At 39.4% G+C, this 22,883-nt stretch overlaps 2 pseudogenes; both read left to right on the top strand.

Annotated features, from left to right (window-relative positions):
* The first annotated feature begins 8,804 nt into the window (after positions 1 to 8,804).
* LOC138014308 (epididymal secretory glutathione peroxidase-like) lies at positions 8,805 to 12,367 on the top strand (annotated as a pseudogene).
* A 5,589-nt stretch (positions 12,368 to 17,956) lies between these two features.
* LOC138059610 (epididymal secretory glutathione peroxidase-like) lies at positions 17,957 to 21,452 on the top strand (annotated as a pseudogene).
* The last annotated feature ends 1,431 nt before the right edge of the window (positions 21,453 to 22,883 follow it).

Below are 22,883 nucleotides of genomic sequence, written 5' to 3'. Positions count from 1 at the left end.
GATTATTCCCGTTTTAGGCATGTCTCCCCAATGATTTTTAACTCCATGACCTCAAGATGCTGGAGATAGTCAACCACAAACTTTGGTTGCACAATGAATTTGTCTCCAAATCTAGCTACGCTCTCTGGGTCAGACAAAACTACGCTACCACTGGCATGCGCGTCGTTCAACTGGACTCTTGGTTGCCAATCGTCTGGATCACGCCCCTCATTTGGGGTCTGCTGATAAGGAAGGTAGTGGTACTTTGGAAGGCAGGCATGATCAGGAAATGGTTTGGGGCATCTCCTTATAGGTGGTCCACTCCATTCACAACAAAAAGAACAAACTTGTCCTACCTTTACTCCACAAGAAAACTTCAGAAATTTCTCAGAAAAAGCCTTGGTAACGAGGTCAGTTCCAATTACAGGACTCAAATTATTGATCTTTGTTTAATATGCGCTTGACAACAACATTTTTATGAATGAAAAGAAAGTTGTTACTATTCAAGACTGTTATTACTGGGTTGCCTATGGGCAAACCCAGTCGAGGTCTGCGTTTAGTTTGTTTGTTTTCTTTTTTTTCTTTTTTTTTTTTTTTTTTTTTTTTTTTCCGTGTCGGTAAAAGTCTTGCCTGTCACTCCCCTGGTAAGTGGTGTCTTTGTGTATAGAGCCTTCTGCGCGTATTTTCTTAGGATCGAGAGGGTAGTGGAACTGCGTAGATTTCTCTGGTGGACACAGTAGAATCATTAACTTAGCTTGCAATGGCGTCGAAAGTCATGCAACGCGAATGGCGTTTTAGTGGATCCTTAAACAAAATATACCCTTATGGAGCTCAATAATGGAAAGTCAGTTGGATAAACTAGGCATGAATCTCAAAAGCGACGAGTACTGGATTTCGACAACAATATATCGCCCGTCGAGACGAAATCAAAGTGAGCAGTATTTACCTGAAGTACATGGTAATTTGACACAATTGAGTTTCTTGTCTTCACGCACGCAATCAAATAGGAAGAGGTTTTCGCCTCTAAGAGCAAATATGTTGTTTGTTTCAATCAAATTTTTTGCTGGAAAAGGATTCTGTGGTATTTTCTGCCTTTGTGAATTATATGTTGTGTATTGAATTTTCGAGCTTAAGGTTCAAATGTGATATGGGAGAAGTTTTTTAGGATTGCTCTGTAAGCAGAAAGGGTTCACAGGCCTGTTGGAAGCGTGCTTGAGTTTCAACAAAATGAGGCCCAAAATCAGTGAAAACTTGAGATGAATAATAAAGTAGCTGCTATTTCCAAAATGATGGAATTACCTGGTGATAAATAACGTCGTACTCGTCTTGGAGAGTAAATTTTGACTTTGCATAAACAAGAGTTGGGCGATTGTGATCTTTGTTTTGACTTCGCTCATTTCATTGTCAAACTTTATAACACTTGACAGAAAAAGAAACTTACAAAAACCCGGTATCTTGCCATCATTTGACACAGATGCTTCACTGTTTGGCGAGTAAACATGCCGCGGTAACTTAATCACGGCTCCCGCTGAATTCCGGCCATGTCACTTTCGATTTTGCAATTTACTTGAACGTAGCAAAAATTTCCCAAAATGTTTGTCGCTGATCGTAACTTTTTATATTCTATATTCACGGTTCAAAATTAATGTTGTTTTCATGTCGTAAATATTTTATTCTCGATCGACCGTCTGGGAAACTTCCTTCTGCTCTTTCTGAAAACTGTGTTTCAATAGTTATTTGCTTTTTCATCAATATTTGTTTTGCATAAAGCAAGCTAACAGAATCTGTACCTTGCTGAGTTCGCATTTGTTAGCGTTAATAGTATTTTCGGTCAGATGTTTCTGTTTTTTATGAGGGGTTTATTGTTTTGGTCTCCCATCCCAACACTAACCCCGCGAAACAGTGCTTGACTTCAGTGAAGTTTAGTATTACAAAGTTTTCGGATGCTCATAGGGCACACTTGTGGTGAAAAGAAGTTGTGAGGGAACTTGAAAATTATCAACATGTCAGCCCAGAAGCCAATGTTTCTCGCTTCTCTTTTATTTGTTATTCTTCAGAGACTGGAATGCTGTATTTCAATACCACACAATTCAGTGCCTTCTGATTTTCTGTAGCACGTACCACAGGCAAGCCAGGGTATGCTTCACAGAAGCATCTAGTTATGGTATGTTCACTGTTATTATAAAATATATAAAAAGCTGTTGAGAAGTTTTCTTGAATACCCTGAAAATGTTTTAGTATATTTGTTATAAATAAAGGAGGTCAATTTTTTCCTCAATTTGTAAAATCTCTTATCCTATTTTTAATCTAATTTTTTCGTCCAACCCCTCCTTTTCCTTCATTTTTTTTCGGCTGGCCCCCCCTTTCAAGCCAATTTTTTTTTAGTGCCCCCCCCCCCCCCCCAAATCCCACCAGCCCCCCCTTTCTCATAAAAAATGAACGGTCCCTAATGGCCGAATTCACACTAGAGACGATTAACCCGTCTTGGACGGGTTTCTCGTCTGAGGCGAGTTTCCCGTCTTAGAGTGAAATCGGGGCGGGACGGGTTTTAGACGAGAAACTCGTTCAAATTTACCCGTCCACTTATACGTATGGGTCGACGAGTTTCCCGACTAGACGAGAAACTCATCAAAATGCATCACGAATTCACACTTAGACGGGTTTCCAGGTCGAGTTTTAGGAGAAAATGCGCCGATTAGACTGCTGGCTAGGTAACCACGCACATCTCGCACCAGTACCTCGGCATCTTAACCCGTCCTAAAAACTCGTCCTAATGTGAATTCATGTCGGTAAGTCAGATAACTTTTTCATCGCGAATTCACACTAGGACGGGAAACTCGTCAGACGGGTTACCCGTCTGACGTTTTTCCCGTCCTCTAATGTGAATATTGCTAATGATGATGACAATATTCTAGTTACCCACATCATACTTGACAGCAATTACCTTATTTTTCGCTCAAAGTTAAGCAAATCTTTTCCTCCTATTGTCCTATTACTATCAAAATACAAAACAACGCACCAAATCGAGCGTTTCATATTGCGAGGAAAAATAACAAACTCCACTTTCATAATAATAAACGGCATCACTTCTTACCCATAACGGAGCATGAGCTATCAGCTCAACTCCCAACTTAAACAAATATTGTAGTATTGTAATATGTTGAAGTATGTAGCGCGTATTGCTTGGATGTGTCGCGTAGTTTGGATGTTCTGTGTTTAGCATATATTAGATAGATAGCATAGTTTTCGATACGTAGCTCGGATGTATAGTTTAAAATTAAAGCGTAAACTAATAAAATGTTTAATGAAAAAAGACAAAAAAAAGTCTCCCCAATGATTGATGCGCTGGGTTGGGACTAATTGGAAGACGGTAGATTTGTCAACCAAATGTTTATATTCTACAAGATCTATTAAGGGCATGTTGCTTTCTCTCTGCCAGATGAGATATCTCGAAATACAAGAGCTTCACGTCGTCGCAATCGCCCAACTGTGCACCTTTTCACCATCTTGGTACATCAAATGATAGGTATAAATTCTCTTTTTATCCTAGTGTCCTTGGGGTGTAGGGATGGCGCAGTGGTGAGAGCACTCGCCTCCCACCAATGTGGCCCGGGTTCGATTCCTAGACTCGGCGTCATATTTGTGTTGAGTTTGTTGGTTCTCTACTCTGCGACGACAGGTTTTCTCCGGGTACTCCGGTTTCCCCTCTCATCAAAAACCGCCATTTGACTTGATTTACTTTCATTGTTCATTTCAGTTTACAGTGTCCCCAATTAGCGCTCCAGCGCTAGAACGACTAGACACTTAAATTAAGTTCCTTTCCTTTTAGTGCCATAAGGACAAACTGAGTTTGAATGTCGCAAAGACCGAATTTATGGTTATTGGGTCCAGGCTCTATCAGATTTATCCAACTGGGCGGTTCCTATCGAAAAACCCGGATTTTTCCTAGTTAGTGACAACGAGGCGCCAATCTCGTATCCAACAAGGGCGAATGGAATAGTAATTATTTTATTAAATTCTCAACCTTCGGTTTTCTAATTTTTTTTTTAAAGTTTAAGAAACGACTAGTCTCCAACGCAGCCGTTCTTTGTGTGGTCACGCAAAGGAGAGCGTTGCGTGACCACACAAACAACGGCTTCGTAGGAGACTAAGGGCCTGTTTACAAGCAGGTAGGGTAACCCTTGTGCTAGGGTTACTCTAGCAAGAGGGTTACCCTAGTACTCCCACATTTCTTCTTTTTTTCAACGACGTGTTTACAAGGTAGCTAGGGTTACCCTGGCGCTAGGGTAACCCTATCTGAGTGCTAGGGTTACCCTACCTGCTTGTAAACAGGGCCTAAGGGGTTGTTTACATGGAGGTAGGAGGATCCTAGCACTAGAAAGATCCTGGAAGGCGGATCATCCTAGCGCCATATGTTTTCTGAATTCAGTTTACATGCAAGAGGTCGTACTTGGCCCTTGAGCTAGGATCTTCCTAGTGCTAGGATCTTCCTAGCTGTGAGCTAGGAAGATCCTAGTGTGATCCCGTGAGCTAGGAAGATCCTAGCACCATGTAAACTGCCTTCGCTCGGAAGTTCCTGGTATTAGGGACAAAAAAACGAACATGGCGGCGACCGGGTGTTCACGGTATTGAGCTGCCAAAGGTCGACAATTTCGTCTGGCGTTGCCACAGAACGATTCTAATGATTCTGATGACCGCCGACAATATTCAGGACCAGTTTTGTTTCAAAGATACACCGCCCACGCGAGAGACACAGTGGAAAGTAACGAGTAATCGATCGACAGCAATGTCGAAAACGCCAGAAGAGTGCGATTATGGTAAAATCGGAGAATAGTAAAATATGAATTTCAACATACGATTTTTCCGATTCCCTGATTCTCCAAGTTCTAAACCATTCTCCGATTTTCCCGATTATACGACTCTTCCGATTCTACGATTATTCCTTTTCTCTAAGTTCAATAGTATTTTCCAGTTTTCCCGATTATACGATTCTTCCGATTCTACGGTTATTCTTATTCTCTAAGGTTAATATGATTCCCGATTTTCCCGATTATACCTAGTATTGCGATTATGGCTAAATCAGAGAATAGTAAAATATGAAAGCAGAGAAAAAAATATTTATCTGAGTGCTTGAACCGCCCTCAGTGTTCCCGGTCACACTTCCCTGAATTCAGCTGTCACGCAGAAAACAAACATGGCATCATATTTGAGTTCGATTTTATTTCTTGGACTCCAAATCATCGATAATTGATAAGACTTAACTGATGAATATCCCGCCACTCCAAAAATGATCTTGAAAAGTGTGGGTACGCGGCTACGCAGTGGTCATTACTACCCCTCCCCCTAGAATATGTTTTAAAGTGCCCATAACCTAATTTTCCTCACTTAGTCATCTGAATCTACACATATCTCATAGACGTTTCGCAATTTGAAAATGAAATTAGAAAACGTTCAAATTTGCCGCCATTTTGGCTCACCATTCGCCCTAGTCTTCTATCGATTCTTCCCGGTCACAATACTGCTGTGACGTAGATTAAAGAACACGTGACTTCAAGTGAAAAAGGAATAGCGATATAAACAGTATAGTAAGGAATAATTCCTCTGAAAATGCCTAAAAGATGCGTAACCACTCGATGTAAAAACACAGCTGATCCAAAAAAAGAATAAGTATACGTAAGAATCCTTCGACTCGCAAAACGCAGTACCTCAAAAAAGAAGGAAAAATGGCTGCAGATTTTGTCTTGGTAAAAAGAAGCCCGGTAAAACTTCTTCACTGTGCTAGATTCACTTCAAAGAGTATGACTTTCAGTATTGTATGGACAGCAAAACGAAAAGATCGTTGAAGGCGGATGAGATTCGCTTACAGGAACAGACATAATCGTTGACTTTAATTCCCTCGCGAGACCTTCCTTATCCTCTAGTTCTTTCCTGTAATTTTATAGCCATTCCTCGTCTGCTAATGGCTCTTCCACGTAGGATTCCGTGTAGTTCCGGGTTTCACTGCTAGCGCTGGCTGACTCGTCGAGACCGGCAACTACTCGCCTCAAATTCTTTTTTTTAAATCGCCTGTTTATTCACTTCCAGATTCAGAGGCACTTTCCTTGATGATAAATATAAGCATGATTGATTTTTTTGTTTACTGAAAAATACCAAAAACGATCGCTGAACGATACCTTGGCGTTGATTAGTAAGAAAAGATAAGACCCACGCCAACAAGCATTCCTTAATCTACGTCACAGCGAGCCCGTGAGGGCCTGACCAGCGGAAGGGGTGTACCAAATAAAAGTAGGATTTAAAAAATCGTAGAAAATTCGCCTCACGCTGGAATTGAAAAATTCTTTCGCCAATGTTCATTTTTTAATATGGACTTTCAAGTAGGAAAATAAAACTTTTTAGGTTATTGGGCACTTTAACGAGATCTTGTGGAGAATATAGCACTCGTTTACTGATTAAGCCTAAGCGCTCGTTTCAGTATTAGGACTAAGCACTCTTTTAAAATTTAAGATTTCATTTCACGGTTCGCTTAAGCTACGCTTTTTAACAAGATCGTGTATAGCACTCGTTTACTGATTGAGCCTAGGCACTAGCTCTTTTAACATTTTTGCTTTCATTTTACGTTTCATCTAACTACACTTTTTAACGAGATAGTGCGATGACTATTGCACTCGTTTTCTGATTAGACCTAAGCGCTTGTTTCAGTGATAAGGCCTAAGCAATCTTTTAAGATTTCAGCTTTCAATTTACAGTTCGGTTAACTACACTTTTTACCGAGACCGTGTGAAGAATATAGCACTCGTTTACTGATTAAGCCTAAGCACTCGTTTAAAATTTTAGCTTCCATTTTACGGTTCGGTTAACTACACTTTTTAACGAGATAGATTTGTAGAAAGATGTCAAGGTGGAATCGTAGAATAGGAAGAATCGGAAGAATTGAATCGGATAATTATTTCCCAAGGATCCTGAGGTAAAGTCGTATAATGGGAGGAATCGTAGAATAGGAAGAATCGAAAGAATCGAAGATTATTTTTCAGAACCACATTAAGGAAACTTGTAAAATCGGAACAATCGTTGAATCGGAGAATTATTCCCCAAGGATCATAAGGTAAATTCGTATAATCGAAAGAATCGTAGGATCGGAGAATGATTTTCAGAAAGATGGGTACCCGGTCGTTTCGCCAAAGTGTCAGTTCGCCAACGACCTGTTCGCCAACGTATGAAGTCTATTCGCCAACGTCTAATGTCAGTTCGCCAATGCTTATATGTCAGTTCACCAACGTCCAAAATACTGTGACCGAATAGACTTCATACGTTGGCGAATAGGTCGTTGGGCGAACAGACACGTTGGCGAAACGACCAGTATTCGAAAGAGGTTAAGGTAAATCGTAGAATTGGAAGAATCGTACAATCGGGGAAATTGTTTCAGAAGGATATCACGGTAACTTGAATCGTAAAATCGGAGGAATCGTACAATACTTTCAGAAAGATGTTTAAAACTTAAGTGGTAAATTGGAGAATAGTAACCCTAAATCGGATATACTATTCCTCCGATTTAGCCATAATCGCACTACTCTCGAAAACGCTGCGAGTCAAATACATCTGAATGAGTTGAAAGATTGCCAGGAGGAAGATGAGTAGAAGCACCGAAATGACATGTTTCAGGGGCACCCAACGTTAATTTTCGGAAAATATCTGTTCGGAAGACAATTTGAGATCTAGAATTTTCGGTACATTTGTTGTAAAATTTCTTGCTTGCCTGCTTCTCCTAGGATTTTCGAACATCTGAAAAATGGTATAAGTAGCCATTTTTTACGGATTTTTACCCTAAAAAGGTCACCTAGAATTTTCGGGAGCCTTTTTTCTGGCTGAAATTTTCTAAAAGGTAACTTTTGATCCCTATAATTTTCTCATCACTAGACTTTCAGCTAGGAAATCCGAACAGATAAAAAATTTTTAGGGGATAAAAATATGCCTATATCTACCGTTTAAATACTAAAATACGATAAACGATGCTATGTCTAAGTGGTTTTGAACTATATTCTCGTCGGGTGCCCCTGATGTTTGTTGTTCTCGCCCGCCATCTTGCTTTCATTCTCCACTTCCACCTAGACAGAAATTTCCGCATGTAAACCAAACGAAAAGTTGTTTCGCCTTCTATGATCTTCCTAGTGCTAGGATCTTCCTACCTCCTTGTAAACAACCCCAAAGAAATGACCGGAAAGTGATTTTGTGCTGAGCGACATTTGCCGCATTCATTTCCATATAAGGTCAAACGCAGGTACAATGGCCGGTAACCGAGATCCAGTGAACGGATGAGAAAGCTAGAATTGCATTATCCAAGGTTGAGAATTTAATATTGTAAATATTCAGTACCCCATTTTAACAAAATTAAACAGTCAACCGTTTTCTCCCTAGCTTGCCTTGACATTTTTAACTATCAAGTCTTCATCCAGATGGCCGATTCTCACAAAACACAATCTATATTTTTTTGGAAATTTCGGCGTTTTTCCAAACATTTGTTTTCGTTTCTTTTTCCTGAAAAACAGGACTTGGAAGAAATGTCACTTATTGTACGCAAATATCTTCTCTGAGATTTATTGAAAACTGAATGTTTCGGCAAGAGTTCGACTTAGGCATTAAAGACAACTAAAGGTACCGTTCGACATTAACTAACTTTTCATCAGCTCTCAAGCTTGTATTCCCTCGCCGTGAATAAAATTTCGGAACGGGGATTTTTTGATATGCTATCCCCTCAAGGGCAAAATAGACTAATGACAGTTGTCGATTCATTTTTCGGGCACGGGGACAGGTGCGCGTATGGATGACAACTCTAAAGAAAACACGGGTGAATTCATTTACATACACCGAGTTCCTTGCTTCTCAGCAAGGCGTTCCCTTAATTAAAGCTTAGACGATGAAATTGGCCATTTCTGCGGTCTTTTGTCTGGTTCTAGGCAGCATAAACGCTTCAGAAAGACGTAAATCGTATTCTATTTGCCATAAAGATCCCTCGACGTCCTTTCACGACTTCACAACAACAGATGTAGGCGGCAGAAATGTATCTTTGTCGAAGCTAAGCGGTCATGTTGTCCTGGCAGTTAACGTGGCGACCTTTTGAGGTTTCACCTTACAATACATCGACTTGAATGCATTACAACAAGAATTAATAGGAAGTACTGAGGATTTATGCGGGTTGAGAATAGTTGGCTTCCCTTGTAACCAGTTCGGATTCCAAGAACCAGCAGAGAATATATACGAGCTAATGAATGGATTGAAGTATGTTCGTCCTGGGCATGGCTTTAAGCCAGATTTTCTTTTGCTTGAGAAACGAGATGTAAACGGGGAAAATGAAGACGAAATTTACACCTTCTTTAAGGTAAGACGAAGTTCATCTCTCGATGTGTTTAATTCATTATTTTATCCCAAAAATTACAAACAGAACGTTTAACAGCTTTATTTTTAAAATATTCGTCCAGTACGTGCATGTCAAAAAGCGTGTATTATCATCTTTATATATTCTTTTTCGATGCCAGTAGAATAAGTGGAAACCATTTGGTCTTTTTGTCTTTGAGGCGAAAAAATATGTTCGGGAAAAAAGATACACATTGAAATGCATTGTTTGCAAACACTTCAAGATGGTACTGAGATCGACAAACTAGAGAAGATCAAAGTACATACATCTTATTCAATGGTTTAACATATAATACGCGCGGATATCTTGCGAGTTGCGTAGTATTTATGAGAAAAATGTCCGTGAGTATTATATGTTAAACCATCGAATAAGAGATTTATTATTCCACTACAAAAGGTGTTATTTTGATTCAATTTTATCTGGTAAGAGTGTTTCTAAAAAAATGCATCCTCTGTCCTTCAGGGCGCTTGCGAACGATGTAAACAGGACCGAAAGCCAGGAAAATGTCCTTTATTTGATTGTATAAACGAAATGACGAGAGACAAGCAATGACAAGCTAAATTCTCAGGTTTTGTCTCGTGCTGAAAACAATTTCTTTCATTGAAAAACTCCCGTTCCGTCCTTATTTGCTCTGTTCTAAACCGGTCAAACCCGGACACTACAGTGTATTACCGTCTCATATTTTGGGCGTTTTCTTGACCAAATATGGTAAAATGGCGTAATAGTGGAATAATAATAACAAAGAATACAAATATTTGATTTTGTCTGCGCTGTTTGAGGAATTTCTCAGTTTATCAGCCACGTCGGGCTTAAGCCCCGAAAAAAATAACTCGCCAATAAATGTATATTCTAGAACACTGCCTAACATGAAGTTTGACGACCCAACATCTTGAGACATTTTTTTATCACGTCCGCCTTGTTGGATGATGTTCAAAAAAAAAAATTTGATTTCGCATTCATCGAATTACCTAATAAAATATTAATGCGCACACAAGCACGCCCCCACTTGAAGCGAGAAGTATGCGAAGAGAACCCAATTTTGTTGCCGAGTATATCGTTCTCATGGTATAGAACAATTCATCATTTCAGATTTCGAGTACAGGCCTCTTCATATAATTCCGGCTGACTGGGCTGGCTCGGTTACTAACCTCTTACTAACCGAGCGTGAGGGCCACACTTGGGAATATTGAAATCACGCCGAAATTACACCCGATTTGAGTGCTGTTTTTAATAGACCTTATTCACAATAGCCACCACGTTGGATTTGCTATTATCATGCAAATTAGCCTACACACTTCTGAGGGGGCAAACAACACAAGTTCGAGAGGTTAAAACGAACAGCTTAGCCACACAGATGATTTGTTTCATGTTCATTGAATGTTTATCACCTAGGTAGTAAAACAGAATGCTTACACAAGTTACTTCGATTTTTTTTTACTGAAAAATTAGCAGATAACGAAGTAGAAAGTAAAAATGTCGGGAGGCAATCAAAAGATATAAACTTATTATAAAAGGTACTTAATTCGAAATTCTAAAATGTACTTTTGGCAATGTTAATTCATATTTCGACGAGCCGATTTTCCGCAATTTGCCTTTATTCCAATGTTTGCCCCCCGGCATAACGTATGGCCAATTTGCATGACAATTTGAAAACCAACATGGCGGCTATCGTGAATAAGGGCTATTGCAACTTAATCGCGACAAAAATGGCATCCAGTCTCTTACGCTAAAAATTGCGTCATTTCTAAAACTTACTACATATTTATTCATTTATTATTATTATTATTATTATTATTATTATTTTTAAAATCTCATAAAGGGTATCTTCTATTCAATAGAACCTATAGCGTAACGCAGCAGTAAATAAATATTAATTAATTTGTTTACTTTAAGCTCACGAAGTCGTGTTGTTAGCAGCTAATGAAGTGCATTCGCAAGTAAAGTATTGTAACTCGTGTATTGTATATAGTACAGTGTAGTGTTCGCGGTGTAGTATCTGTTATTTCATTAAAAAAAAATTGCATCTGTTTTTAGGGGAGTTTATATCGCAATCATTTACATTTGCATAAGCGCTTTTAGGTCTATGTTGATGATGCAGAAGCTTTCACTTTGCAGGTTTATGTTTTTTTTTTTGGGCTTAGATTTGTCTGGTTCTGTGCAGGGTATGTCTGCTACCTTGCCTTTGAGTGGACTAAAGGCCTCCAGTGGCATTGCTTTGTTGCAAATCTCCCTGCAGAACAGACTAATTGCATAGGAACAATACCATTTATAGGACCGATCTGGTAAGATATGTACACTTTAATTTGACAATATGGAAGGACGCTAGCTCACTGAGCTGTAAACCGCAAAATGCCGCATTATCTTCTCTTCTTTTGCTTCAGTCACGTTGTCCCGCACCAGATGGTTTCATTGATGACATCAGTGCGATCCGGTGGTCACCAGTGAGGAATAACGACATCAACTGGAATTTCGAAAAGGTCCTGATTGACCATGAGGGGCAACCGGTGGCTCGCTACACCGCGCCATATGAGCCAATGGAAATACGGGATGATATATTGCAACTGATACAGGAATGTCGAGACAAAACAAAACAGAAAAGATACAAAATTTAATAGCACAGAAAATGAACTTAAAACTGATGGAAATCGACGCTTTTAGTTGACAGATTTCTGAAATATGTAATATAATGACCAAAAAAAAAACAATCTGAAAAAGTACACGCCTACGAAGTTTAAGTTTTTCTTTTCTTTTTAAGCAGTGAACTTGTAAGTTGTAACGCCGAGGATATCAGGTTGTGATAGCTCGAGTTTATGAAAGACCATTTACAAACTGAAGTTTCAGTAAAGTGGTCTCGATTTAAAGCTTCTGACTATTCAGTCTTCAATGCATTCAGCTGTAACAGGCGAGGAGCAGTATTTGAGCGTCTACTACAGTGTATAGTATCCCAAACGGAACAAATAAACTTGCTCATATCCTGTACTCTGCATTGGCATATTGTAGTTTAAGTGAAATTTAATTGTCTTTTCCTTCCAACTTCATCAGAATCTGATTAGGATCAAAATAACATTCAATAGATTTAATTTTTAGCTTTTCATCCACCTCTGCGACTGCCATTCCGTACATTTCCAAACGTTCTCCGGTTGGAGCCTTGTCCTTGTAGGGGCCCGTCCAATTAGCCCAATGCCGCCAAGAGAACGCTACCCTGTGAGGACCTACGGATAATTAACAAATCAGTTGTGGGTCAGCGTTTTCTGTGCTCTTATCGGCAACGATATTCGTCCTTACAGTGGTCAAAATGTTGGACTTAGAGGCGTTGTGTTTTTCACCACAGTATTCAACGTCAAGGCAAATGTTTATTCCAAAGGGTGACCATATCTGATTGGTTTATTTCCCGAAATGAGCGCTTCTGATTGGCTTTTACAACAAGAGAAAGTTGACGCAAACAGCGTTGTCTAGACTCTTATCGACAACGGAAAATAAGCCAATCAGATTGCGAGATTACGAGCAATTGCGGTGAAAATAGACCTTATTCACGATGGCCGCCATGTTGGATTTGCTATTTTCATGCAAATTACTACACACTTCTGAGGGGGCAAACAACACAAGTTCGAAAGGTTATAACGAACATCTTAGCCACACAGATGATTTGCTTCACGTTCATTGAATGTTTATCACCTAAGTAGTAAAATAGAATGATTACACAAGTTACTTCGATGTTTTTTAGTGAAAAATGAGCAGATAACGAAGTAGAAAGTCAAAATGTCAAGGGCAATCAAAAGATATAAATATATTACAAAAGGTACTTAATTCTAAATTCTAAAATGTACTTTTAGCAAAGTTGTTTCAATATTTTCGACGAGCCGATTTTCCGCAATTTGCCTTTTTTCCAATGTTTGCCCCCCAGCATAACACATGGCTAATTTGCATGACAATTTGAAAACCAACATGGCGGCTGTCGTGAATAAGGCCTATTGAACGTGAAACCGAACCGTTGAAACAATGTGAAGAAGGCCAGTATGATCATCGCACGGAGATTTGTCAACTCAGCATGGTAGTTTGGTTCAGTTTCATAATCAAAATGGAATTTGCTCTGGGACCAAGCTTGGCAATGGAAAGGAAGAAAAATAAAATCCGCGACTGAGCGAGGGATGGGAGCCGAGAGAGGGCTCAGTGAAGGAAAGGGGGTGCCTCCGCTGTCCTTTTCCCCAATCAAATCCTCTGCTTGGTTCGCTTCGCTTTCCAAGTTACTTCTGTCTTAGACTGTAATTCCTACCGTTCCACTTGGAATTCCATTTCCTCAACTTAATTTGAGCATCATTACGAAAGAGCTATTGATATGATCCTCGAACTTTATAAGAGACCTAAAACATTTACGTGGCTCCAACGGGATTCCAACCCATGGCCTCTGCGATGCTCAGTTGGTGGATCAGCATCGCACCGGCATCACAGATTACATAGGTTCGAATCTCGTTAGAACCACCTGAATTTTTCAGGTGTCTGTAAGAGATAATTGCTTAAATTTTCCAGAAAAGTGAGAGGATCATTTCTGTCTTTTGTCTATAGCCTGCACTTCAAATATAAACATTTCCGTCTTTGAGCATCATTCCTACCGCAACAGTTCATTAGGGACCTTAGATCGGAGGACTCGGACGGCTACGACTACGAGGTCTCCGTTCTGTGCACGCGCACTTCGAAAAATGTTGGCCTCTAAACCTCAGGACCTGCTGGACCCACCCCTAAATCCGCCCTTGGGCCATTTTAGCCTGGTCATTTCCCGTTTGGCCCGCAAAAAGGCGCGTTTTACAGAGGGCAGTTTGTCATTTGGCCGCGCCCATTGAGAATAATGATTCTTTGGCACCAGGTGGATTCGCTTTTCTTTTTAAAGTAAAGTTTCGAAGACAAATTTCGACGGAACCAACTGTCATCGTCAGTTACGTTGCGGGAGTGAATTTGAATTTGAATTAACTTGATATACAAGTGTTTAAGTTTTTTTTTTCGAAGTTGAAGTCATAACCATTGTATACAGACTGGTTTCGTGGCGATGGCCGAGCATTGCAAGCAACACACAAACATTAAAGTTGAACGGCACATGGGGACTTCATTGTTCGAGCGAGCACGTTGCGTTTTTCGACTATATGATCCCTCTGTTATCAGTAATGCGCGCAAAGTGCCTGTTTATCTGATGGAGAAGACACAGCAGCGAATCAGTAACGTTTCGGTGCCGCTCACTCTGCTCTAAAAACCTCACTCTCTTTAAGGGTTGGGTTGTTCTCTCTTAATTTAAGGTTGTCTTCTAATCGTGGTGACGTTAGGGAGAGTTGGACCAGCTGCGGCCTAGGACCAAAAAAATCGGATAAATTTTATGTTCCCGTCACTATCTGTCAGTTACCAGCGCAAAAGGATCATATTTGTTAGTTTCAGCCATGTTTATTTTTCATTACATGTGGCGCATGAATCCAACGTCTTTGTTTGGCTTGCTGGCTTGCTGGATGGCGTTTCATTAGCTTCATAGTGAGCCTCTTTCGTATTCCAACTGGCCATACAAAAGAGATCCGGATTTTAAAATGTCAGTAGGTTGAACATGTTCAGGCAGTTCAAAGAGAGCCGGGGGATACCTAGGGTGCTTACCATTTAGCCAAGAAATCCGGAAATTTCGGTTTGAGGTCAAATGGAAAGGCAATTTTCCGGAAAATCTTTTCGGAAATTGTGGACAACCTCCAGAGGTAGTCCTCTTTTTCCGTTCGAAACGGAATTCGCGAAATGCTCTTACCATTTGCAAGAATCCTTCCGTTTGCAGGCCCTTTTTCACAAGATCGAGTAAAATATGCGGGATGAAATGCTGTGTCTCATCCGGTTGGTCATTACGGAAAATCTCTTACCTTTATGCAACGATCAATCTCGTATCCAACAAGGGCGAATGGAATAATTGTTTTATTAAATTCTCATCCTTCGGTTTGCTAAATTTTATTAAAGCTTAAGAAACGACTAGTCTCCAACGCAGCCGCTCTTTGTGTGGTCCCGCAAAGAGCGTTGCGTGACCACACAAACAACGGCTTCGTAGGAGACTAAAGGAGCTGTTTACATGGAGGTAGGAAATCCTAGAAGGCGGATCATCCTAGCGCCATATGTTTTTTGTAGACGCCATCTTGACGGGTAGGGCAAAGCGGTCAGAAATTACGGAGTTTGTATGCAAATCCGATATCAAATAACTTCTTCCAAAATTGAATTTTACAAAATTTTTGAATCAAAACGTTAAAATACTAGGTTGAAGTTGTATTCACCAAGTTTGAAGCATGTGGCTTTCCTATAAGTCGCTGAGCTAATTTTTTTTAATTTTCCATACATTTGTCTTTAAATTTCTTTCCTGCAAACCGCGTCTGGACGTTTGTCTACCCAGCCAAATTTACAGACAAATGTGTGGAAAATTCAAAAAATTAACTGAGCGTCTTCTAGCCAAGCTACATCCTTCACACTTGGTGAATATAATCTTCTACCTAGTATTTTAACGTTGCCATTCAGAAATTGTGCAAAATTCAATTTTGGAAGAAGTTATTTGCTATCGGATTCCCATACAAAAACTGTAATGTCTGACCGTTTTGCCTACCCGTCAAGATGGCGTCGAAAACCGTGATAAGGCCTATTCAGTTTACATTTGGCCCTAGCGCTAGGATCTTCCTAGCACCATGTAAATTCTCTAAGGTTGATACGATTCCCGATTTTCCCGATTATACCTAGTATTGCGATTATGGCTAAATCAGAGAAGAGTGAAATATGAAAGCAGAGAAAAAAATATTTATGTGGGTGCTTGAACCGCCCTCAGTGTTCCCGGTCACACTTTCCTGAATTCAGCTGTCACGCAGGAAACAAACATGGCATCATATTTTTTTTCGATTTTATTTATTGGACTCCAAATCATCGATAATTGATAAGGTTTAACTGGTGAATATCCCGCAACTCCAAAAATGATCTTGAAAAGTGTGGCTAGGCGGCTACGCAGTGGTCATTACCACCCCTCCCCCTAGAATGTGTTAGTAAGGAAAGAAGTGGCTACGCGGTTACGCAGTGGTCATTAACGAGATCTTGTGCCGAATATAGCACTCGTTCACTGATTAAGCCTAAGCGCTCGTTTCAGTATTAGGACTAAGCACTCTTTCAAAATTTAAGATTTCATTTCACGGTTCGCTCAAACTACGCTTTTTAACAAGATCGTGTATAGCACTCGTTTAACATTTTTGCTTTCATTTTACGTTTCATCTAACTACACTTTTTAACGAGATAGTGCGATGAATATTGCACTCGTTTTCTGATTAGACCTAAGCGCTTGTTTCAGTGATTAGGCCTAAGCAGTCTTTTAAGATTCCAGCTTTCAATTTACAGTTCAGTTAACTACACTTTTTACCGAGACCGTGTGAAGAATATAGCACTCGTTTACTGATTAAGCCTAAGCACTCGTTTCAGTGATTAGGCCTAAGCACTCGTTTAAAATTTTAGCTTTCATTTTACGGTTCGGTTAACTACACTTTTTAACGAGATAGATTTTCAGAAAGATGTTAAGGTGGAATCGTAGAATAGGAAGAATCGGAAGAATTGAATCGGATAATTATTCCCCAAGGATCATAACGTAAACTCGTATAATCGGAAGAATCGTAGGATCGGAGAATGATTTCAGAAAGATGGGTAACCGGTCGTTTCGCCAGCGTTTTAGTTCGCCAACGACCTGTTCGCCAACGTATGAAGTCTATTCGCCAATGTCTAATGTCAGTTCGCTAATGCTTATATGTCAGTTCGCCAACGTCCAAAATACTTTGTGAAATAGATCTGAAATGTATTTACAGATTACTAAAAGAAGATAATGTGACCGAATAGACTTCATACGTTGTCGAATAGGTCGCTGGCGAACTGACACGTAGGCGAAACGACCGGTATTCGAAAGATGTTAAGGTAAATCGACATTTGCCGCATTCATTTCCATATAAGGTCAAACGCAGGTAAAATGACTGGTAAGCGAGATCCAGTGAACGGATGAGAAAGCTAGAATTGCATTATCCAGGGTTGAGAATTTAATATTGTGAATATTCAGTACCCCCTTTTAACAAAATTAAACAGTCAACTGTTTTCTCCCTAGCTTGCCTTGACATTTTTAAACTATCAAGTCTTCATCCAGATGTCTGATTCTCACAAAACACAATCTTTTTTGGAAATTTCGGCGTTTTTCCAAACATTTCTTTTCGTTTTTTTTTTTCAGAAAAACAGGACTCGGAAGAAATGTCACTTATTGTACGCAAATGTCTTCTCTGAGATTTATTGAAAAACTGAATGTTTCGGCAAGAGTTCGACTTAGGCATTTAAGAGAACTAAAGGTACCGTTCGACATTAACTAACTTTCCATCAGCTCTCAAGCTTGTATTCCTTCGTCGTGAATAAAATTTCGGAACGGGGATTTTTTGATATGCTATCCCCTCAAGGGCAAAATAGACTAATGACAGTTGTCGATTAAATTTCCGGACACGGGGGCAGGTGCGCGTATGGGTGACAACTCTAAAGAAAGCACGGGTTAATTCATTTACATACACCGAGTTCCTTGCTTCTCAGCAAGGCGTTCCCTTAATTAAAGCTTAGACGATGAAATTGGCCATTTCTGCGGTCTTTTGTCTTGTTCTAGGCAGCATAAACGCTTCAGAAAGACGTAAATCGTATTCTATTTGCCATAAAGATCCCTCGACGTCCTTTCACGACTTCACAACAACAGATGTAGGCGGCAGAAATGTGTCTTTGTCGAAGCTAAGCGGTCATGTTGTCCTGGCAGTTAACGTGGCGACCTTTTGAGGTTTCACCTTACAATACATCGACTTGAATGCATTACAACAAGAATTAAAAGGAAGTACTACGGATTTATGCGGGTTGAGAATAGTTGGCTTCCCTTGTAACCAGTTCGGATTCCAAGAACCAGCAGAGAATATATACGAGCTAATGAATGGATTAAAGTATGTTCGTCCTGGGCATGGCTTTGAGCCAAATTTTCTGTTGCTTGAGAAACGAGATGTAAACGGGGAAAATGAAGACGAAATTTACACCTTCTTTAAGGTAAGACGAAGTTCATCTCTCGATGTGTTTAATTCATTATTTTATCCCAAAAATTCCAAACAGAACGTTTAACAGCTTTATTTCTAAAATATTCGTTCAGTACGTGCATTTCAAAAAGCGTGTATTATCATCTTTATATCTTCTTTTTCGATGCCACTAAAATAAGTGGAAACCATTTGGTCTTTTTGTCTTTGAGGCGAGAAAATATGTTCGGGAAAAAAAATACACATTGAAATGCATTGTTTGCAAACACTTCAAGATGGTACTGAGATCGACAAACTAGAGAAGATCAAAGTACATACATCTTATTCAATGGTATAACATATAATACGCGCTGATATCTTGCGAGTTGCGTAGTATTAAACCATCGAATAAGAGATTTATTATTCCACTACAAAAAGGTGTTATTTTGATTCAATTTTATCTGGTAAGAGTGTTTCTAAAAAAATGCATCATCTGTCCTTTGCGAACGATGTAAACAGGACCGAAAGCCAGCAAAATGTCCTTTATTTGATTGTATAAACGAAATGACGAGAGACAAGCAATGACAAGCTAAATTCTCAGGTTTTGTCTCGTGCTGAAAACAATTTCTTTCATTGAAAAACTCTCGTTCCGTCCGTATTTGCTCTGTTCTAAACCGGTCAAACCCGGACACTACAGTGTATTACCGTTACATATTTTGGGCGTTTTCTTGACCAAATATGGTAAAATGACGTAATAGTGGAATAATAATAACAAAGAATACAATATTTGATTTTGTCTGCGCTGTTTGGGGAATTTCTCAGTTTATCAGCCACGTCGGGCTTAAGCCCCGAAAAAAATAACTCGCCAATAAATGTATATTCTAGAACACTGCCTAACATGAAGTTTGACGACCCAACATCTTGAGACATTTTTTTATCACGTCCGCCTTCTTAGATGATGTTCAAAAAAAAAATTTGATTTCGCATTCATCGAATTACCTAATAAAATATTAATGCGCACACAAGCACGCCCCCACTTGAAGCGAGAAGTATGCGAAGAGAACCCAATTTTGTTGCCGAGTATATCGTTCTCATGGTATGGAACAATTCATCATTTCAGATTTCGAGTACAGGCCTCTTCATATAATTCCGGTTGACCGGGCTGGCTCGGTTACTAACCTCTTACTAACCAAGCGTGAGGGCCGCACTGGGGAATATTGAAATCACGCCGAAATTACACCCGATTTGAGTGCTGTTTTTAATAGACCTTATTCACGATAGCCGCCACGTTGGATTTGCTATTATCATGCAAATTAGCCTACACACTTCTGACGGGGCAAACAACACAAGTTCGAGAGGTTATAACGAACAGCTTAGCTACACAAATGATTTGTTTCATGTTCATTGAATTTTTATCACCTAGGTAGTAAAACAGAATGCTTACACAAGTTACTTCGATTTTTTTTACTGAAAAATTAGCAGATAACGAAGTAGAAAGTAAAAATGTCGAGAGGCAATCAAAAGATATAAACTTATTATAAAAGGTACTTAATTCGAAATTCTAAAATGTACTTTTAGCAATGTTAATTCAATATTTCGACGAGCCGATTTTCCGCAATTTGCCTTTATTCCAATGTTTGCCCCCCAGCATAACATATGGCTAATTTGCATGACAATTTGAAAACCAACATGGTGGCTATCGTGAATAAGGGCTATTGCAACTTAATCGCGACAAAAATGGCATCCAGTCTCTTACGCCAAAAATTGCGTCATTTCTAAAACTTACTACATATTTAGTCATTTATTATTATTATTATTATTATTATTTTTAAAATCTCATTAAGGGTATCTTCTATTCAATAGAACCTATAGCGTAACGCAGCAGTAAATAAATATTAATTAATTTGTTTACTTTAAGCTCACGAAGTCGTGTTGTTAGCAGCTAATGAAGTGCATTCGCAAGTAAAGTATTGTAACTTGTGTATTGTATATAGTACAGTGTAGTGTTCGCGGTGTAGTATCTGTTATTTCATTAAAAAAAATGCATCTGTTTTTAGGGGAGTTTATATCGCAATCATTTACATTTGCATAAGCGCTTTTAGGTCTATGTTGATGCTGCAGAAGCTTTCACTTTGCAGGTTTATGTTTTTTTTTTTGGGCTTAGATTTGTCTGGTTCTGTGCAGGGTATGTCTGCTACCTTGCCCTTGAGTGGACTAAAGGCCTCCAGTGGCAATGCTTTGTTGCAAATCTCCCTGCAGAACAGACTAATTACATAGGAACAATACCATTTATAGGACCGATCTGGTAAGATATGTACACTTTAATTTAACAATATGGAAGGACGCTAGGTCACTGAGCTGTAAACCGCAAAATGCCGCATTATCTTCTCTTCTTTTGCTTCAGTCACGTTGTCCCGCACCAGATGGTTTCATTGATGACATCAGTGCGATCCGATGGTCACCAGTGAGGAATAACGACATCAACTGGAATTTCGAAAAGGTCCTGATTGACCATGAGGGGCAACCGGTGGCTCGCTACACCGCGCCATATGAGCCAATGGAAATAAAGGATGATATATTGCAACTGATACAGGAATGTCGAGACAAAACAAAACAGAAAAGATACAAAATTTAATAGCACAGCAAATAAACTTAGAACTGATGGAAATCGACGCTTTTAGTTGACAGATTTCTGAAATATGTAATATAATTTAATGTGACCAAAAAAAAAAAAACAATCTGAAAAAGTACACGCCTACGAAGTTTAAGTTTTTTTTTTCTTTTTAAGCAGTGAACTTGTAAGTTGTAAAGCCGAGGATATCAGGTTGTGATAGCTCGAGTTTATGAAAGACCATTTACAAAGTGAAGTTTCAGTAAAGTGGTCTCGATTTAAAGCTTCTGACTGTTCAGTCTTCAATGCATTCAGCTGTAACAGGCGAGGAGCAGTATTTGAGCGTCTACTACAGTGTATAGTATCCCAAACGGAACAAATAAACTTGCTCATATTCTGTACTCTGCATTGGCATATTGTAGTTTACTTGAAATTTAATTGTCTTTTCCTTCCAACTTCATCAGAATCTGATTAGGATCAAAATAACATTCAATAGATTTAATTTTTAGCTTTTCATCCACCTCTGCGACTGCCATTCCATACATTTCCAAACGTTCTCCGGTTGGAGCCTTGTCCTTGTAGGGGCCCGTCCAATTAGCCCAATGCCGCCAAGAGAACGCTACCCTGGGAGGACCTACGGACAATTAACAAATCAGTTGTGGTTCAGCGTTGTCTGTGCTCTTATCGGCAACGATATTCGTCATTACAGTGGTCAAAATGTTAAATATAAGAGGCGCAGTGTTTTTCACCACAGTATTCAACGTCAAAGAAAATGTTTATTCCAAAGCGTCACCATATCTGATTGGTTTATTTCCCGAAATGAGCGCTTCTGATTGGCTTTTACAACAAGAGAAAGTTGACGCAAACAGCGTTGTCTAGACTCTTATCGACAACGGAAAATAAGCCAATCAGATTGCGAGATTACGAGCAATTGCGGTGAAAATAGACCTTATTCACGATGGCCGCCATGTTGGATTTGCTATTTTCATGCAAATTACTACACACTTCTGAGGGGGCAAACAACACAAGTTCGAAAGGTTATAACGAACATCTTAGCCACACAGATGATTTGCTTCACGTTCATTGAATGTTTATCACCTAAGTAGTAAAATAGAATGATTACACAAGTTACTTCGATGTTTTTTAGTGAAAAATGAGCAGATAACGAAGTAGAAAGTCAAAATGTCAAGGGCAATCAAACGATATAAATATATTACAAAAGGTACTTAATTCTAAATTCTAAAATGTACTTTTCGCAATGTTGTTTCAATATTTTCGACGAGACGATTTTCCGCAATTTGCCTTTATTCTAATGTTTGCCCCCCAGCATAACAGATGGCTAATTTGCATGACAATTTGAAAACCAACATGGCGGCTGTCGTGAATAAGGCCTAATGAAAGTGAAACCGAACCGTTGAAACAATGTAAAGAAGGCCAGTATGATCATCGCACGGAGATTTGTTAACTCAGCATGGTAGTTTGGTTCAGTTTCATAATCAAAATGGAATTTGCTCTGGGACCAAGCTTGGCAATGGAAAGGAAGAAAAATAAAATCCGCGACTGAGCGAGGGATCGATGGGAGCCGAGAGAGGGCTCAGTGAAGGAAAGGGTGTGCCACCGCTGTCCTTTTCCCCAATCAAATCCTCTTCTTGGTTCGCTTCGCTTTCCAAGTTACTTCTGTCTTAGACTGTAATTCCTACCGTTCCACTTGCAATTCCATTTTCTCAACTTAATTTGAACATCATTACGAAAGAGCTATTGATATGATCCTCGAACTTTATAAGAGACCTAAAACATTTACGTGGCTCCAACGGGATTCCAACCCATGGCCTCTGCG

Source organism: Montipora capricornis, chromosome 8 (genome assembly GCF_036669925.1).
Source record: "Montipora capricornis isolate CH-2021 chromosome 8, ASM3666992v2, whole genome shotgun sequence".
Classification (NCBI taxonomy): domain Eukaryota; kingdom Metazoa; phylum Cnidaria; class Anthozoa; order Scleractinia; family Acroporidae; genus Montipora; species Montipora capricornis.
The sequence above is the reverse complement of the archived record's forward strand: the minus strand, read 5'-3'. Positions and strand labels throughout refer to the sequence as shown.